The sequence below is a fragment of the Schistocerca gregaria genome, unplaced genomic scaffold, assembly GCF_023897955.1.
Source record: "Schistocerca gregaria isolate iqSchGreg1 unplaced genomic scaffold, iqSchGreg1.2 ptg000913l, whole genome shotgun sequence".
Taxonomy (NCBI): Eukaryota; Metazoa; Arthropoda; class Insecta; order Orthoptera; family Acrididae; genus Schistocerca; species Schistocerca gregaria.
In genome coordinates, this window is record NW_026062271.1 from 25,282 (window position 1) to 30,000 (window position 4,719).

A 4,719-nucleotide genomic window follows, 5' to 3' on the forward strand; every position below is an offset into this window, starting at 1 on the left:
GCTGAAACTTTCGTCTCAAAGCTTGAATTAAAAGGGACACAGGAAGTAAAAATGGTTGATCTTTGTATTCAAACAGAACCTGAAGAAGAAAATGAGGAGCATGACGGAAAAGCAGTTAACCCAGGCTCACAGCCTCAATCTTTACCCAGAAGGAACAGCTCTGCTCCTGTCCCAGGGAGTCTTCCAACTTTTACCCTGCAAGACAGCACAGTCACAAGCACCACTACGAGCACAAGTATGGCACAGCTGCAAGACGATAAACCGGCTGTAGGAGCGGACCCAAGACGGATCTATCCCAACTTGGAGTTCGCGATGCAGCTATCGCGTCTGGAGCAACCAGCGATCCTCACTACAGCTTTGAGGCACGTCGTACGCGTAGGTCATGAACATGGCAGAATGGTCACCTTCACGGCGATGGAGGCTGTGGATAGAATACAGCTGAAGTCAGTGAATCTTCCCACTGATTTCGGAGCCCTGCGTGACCTGGTGAAGAAAGTATTTGAGAGAAGAGGTGAAGAATTCAAGCTGGACGAAATTTATGCACAGGCTGTCCTAGCTAATGGTAGAGTAGCATTCGACTTTAACAAATCATGGCCTGAATGTTACTTTCACACTTATTTTCCTTAATGACAACCCTAAATTCAATCACGGTAGGGCAGCTAAACACTCATAATAGTCGGTTGGTCATGCAGGAACTCCGAAAAGTAGTGGAGGAGAGGAGACTAGATGTACTCTGTCTACAGGAGCCATACTACTGGGCCGGGCAAATATCATTCATGTCGAAAACATGGCAAACCATCTTTACAGGAGAGGAGCCAAGGGCGTTAATAGTAATAACAAATAAGGCCCTCAGAGCCACAAAAATAGCGCAACTCTCTGATTGCCACTGTAACGTCATCGAGTTGCAGTCACCCGCTGGGATATTATATATTGTCAATATGTACTTTCAGTACGGGGGAAATTTCGAACATTTCATAGAACATCTCTCCAGGGTAATGATGGCGTTACGTGGGCGTAAGGTAATAATCACGGCAGACATGAACGCGAAATCCCCCCTATGGCACAGCGGCACTAGGGACGAAAATGGTGAAAGGGCAGAGGAAGCAATAATGGCGTCACAGCTGGTGGTAGTAAATAAAGCAGGGAACCCCCCCACCTATGCAGGAGGAGGGGGACAAGGCACCAACATCGATGTGACGTTAGCGTCACCGAATGCTATAAACCTTATCCACAGCTGGAATGTGATAGAGCACGCTACCACAAGCGATCACAACCTGATTACTTTTTGCATAGGAGATGAAGAGTGCCGCTGGGACCTGGGGTGGGAGATTCAATATAACTATCACAAGACAAATTGGGAATGCCTGGCTCAGGAGTGTGACGTTCCTCCGTTGCCTGAGGGTGGCCTGGATGTCGACAGGTACGCCGAAGAACTGGTAGGCTCCATCGTTAGGGCGGTAAAGGTCGCCGTGCCAACCAGGAGGAGGGCCGTGGCGGCCTCACCATCACCATGGACTGCCGAACTGGAAGGTATGCGTCGGTCTGTTAGACGGGCGAGGAGGTACTACCAGCGAAGTGCCGTCTGGCAAGAGAAGCAATACTGGCTGCAGCGCTACAGAGATGAGAAAGAAAATTTTCAAAGGGAATTAAAGGAAGTAAGAACAAGGAGTTGGGAGAAGTACGTGCTAAATCAGCTCGATACCGATCCCTGGGGAATACCCTACAAACTCGTAAGGGAAAAGGTTAAATCCCCCGCGGTTCTCTCGACCATCCGAGATGGAGACCGAGTGACAGAGTCGTGGAAGGAAACTGCTGAAGTTCTCCTGCGCACTCTGCTACCGGACGATGATGAACACGATGATGATGACTCTCAAAGGCAAATCCGCAGGGAGGATTCTCTAGAATATACCAATAATACTAGAGTGTACCCTTTCTCTGAAGCAGAAGTCGCAGCACATATCAAATCATTAAAGAAGGGGAAGGCGCCAGGACCGGACGGCATTGTAGCAGAGGTGGTACAGTTCCTCGCCCCACAGCTGGTGGCTCCTCTAACGCGGCTCTTCAATGAGTGTCTCACAGCTGGGAAATTTCCGAGAGTATGGAAGACTGCAAATGTAGTAATCATACAAAAAGGAAAGGACAAGGACCCTATGGATCCCAAATCCTATAGACCTATATGCCTGTTAGACACCATGGGGAAGCTGCTGGAGAGGCTGCTGGCGGACAGACTGACCGCACATAGGATGCTGCGTGGAATGAGTGACAGGCAGTTCGGCTTTAGGCCGGGGCGATCAGCGTCTGACGCAATCGCCCTGGCGGCTGAGGTCTGTGGCTCATCCACGCACAAGTATGTCGTAGGCATCATGGTGGACATCAGTGGCGCCTTTGACAACCTCTGGTGGCCCTCGCTCTTCTCACGTTTGCGTGAGATGGAGTGTCCAGGGCCCCTGTATGGCTGTCTGAGGAGCTATTGCATGGACAGGGAGGTCTGGCTATCATCGCCTAGCGAGAGAGTAAGTAAGACCTGTACGAAGGGGTGCCCCCAGGGATCGGTCTTGGGGCCACTCTTTTGGGACGTAAACATAGAGCCCCTGTTAGTCAGGTTACAACAATGTAGAGATGTGCTAGACGTGATAGCCTACGCTGACGACCTCCTCCTGCTGGTAGGTGGCCGTAGCCGAGAAGACTTAGAGCCAAAAGTGGAAAGGTCAATGCAAATTCTCCAGGAATGGTGCCGAGAGGCAAAAATGAGAATTGCACCACACAAATCAACATATCTTCTACTAAAAGGCAGTCTGATAAGAAATCCAACTGTCAGGATTGCGGGAGCCCCAGTTCTCCGGCGACGCGAAGCTAGGTATCTTGGAGTAATAATAGACGAAAAATGGAATTACGCGACGCACATAGAAATGATTGCCCAGCGCGCGATAGAAATCCTTAATAACTTAATAAACATAGGACATAAAAGATTTCACTTACCCCCCCACCTAATAAAATTATATCATAATAGTATTCTGACTTCCTTAGTAGGGTATGCCAGCGGGGTCTGGGCACACAGGCTCACGAGGGTGGCGCCTGCCATGGCCGTGAGGAGGGTGCAGCGAAGTATGCTACTAAGATCTGCTGGGGCATACAGAACTACTCCTGGGGGGGCGTTGCTAGTTATTATGGGATTATGTCCCCTTGATATAAAAATTAGGGAGCAGGCAGCGTGGTATTGGGTAACAAAGGGGAAAGTTGAAAAGACTAGGGAAATCATGGGTGTGCAAGTAGGGGACAAATACGCAATCAAGAGAAGGGGGGAGGAACTATGGCAGAGTCAGTGGGAAGGGGAAGGAACTGGGAGACGAGTTTTTGAGCTACTTCCAGATGTTGCAGAAAGATTAAAAATGGGATACTTTCAGCCAAGTAGGGGTCTGCTGCACTTCCTGACAGGACATGGGCCATATCCGGCATACCTTTGCCGATTTGGTAAACAGGCGACACCAGCGTGTGACTGTGGTGCTCCGGAAGGAACTCCCGAACACGTCATCTACAACTGCACGTTGTATGATGGAGTGGCAAGTGAACTTAGAGCGCAACTTCCTAGCCAAGATACATATACCTTGCTGCGGCGTGCCGACACTTTCAGAGTCCTCAACAGTCTGGCAAATGAGATCTCAATGAAAGTCATGAGGGACTTTATTAGGGCAAGGAACTAATCAAGTACCAAACCGAACTTGACCGAGTTGCACCTGCACTACCGCCAGGCGCGGATCTGGCCAGCCATTTCATGGCTGGAATCCGCCGCGTCTTCGGACAAGGATGGCAGGTGCACTACCCGGAATTGGAATTATCGCACAACTATTTTTTGAGTAGAAAGTAGTTTAAGTAAGAATTAGAAATACTAACATACTAACAGGTAGGGACTGCAGTGAAGTTAAAGTCGTAGCCAGCCCAGTGCCAGGGGCACGCCCACTGGGGTTAGCTCGGTGGGCAGGCTAAATAACAGTAGGTTTGTATGCATAACTTCTGGCACATACTGTAACACTGCAGATCACACTAGAATAGTCATGTAAGGTAGTCTAACAAGTAACTTATTAATCATGCCCGTAGTTAGTGCCACACAAGTAATCCACTGCCAATTAGTAGTTTGTAATAAGGACCCACTAATTATTTGAGGTGGTGGGTTAATAGTATGGGAATAGTTTCTTGTATTTGACTTTTTGTATCATACTTAGTTATATATTAAGATGTTGTATAATTAAATTAATGTTGTTGTATTATTAATTATTAATAAAGTTTTTTTTTTTTTTTTTTTTTTTTTTTTTTTTTTTTTTTTTTTTTTTTTTTTTTAAAAAAAAAAAAAAAAAAAAAAAAAAAAAAAAAAAAATTCTAGAGCTAATACATGCAAACAGAGTCCCGACCAGAGATGGAAGGGACGCTTTTATTAGATCAAAACCAATCGGATTGGCTTGTCTGGTCCGTTTGCCTTGGTGACTCTGAATAACTTTGGGCTGATCGCACGGTCCTCGTACCGGCGACGCATCTTTCAAATGTCTGCCTTATCAACTGTCGATGGTAGGTTCTGCGCCTACCATGGTTGTAACGGGTAACGGGGAATCAGGGTTCGATTCCGGAGAGGGAGCCTGAGAAACGGCTACCACATCCAAGGAAGGCAGCAGGCGCGCAAATTACCCACTCCCGGCACGGGGAGGTAGTGACGAAAAATAACGATAC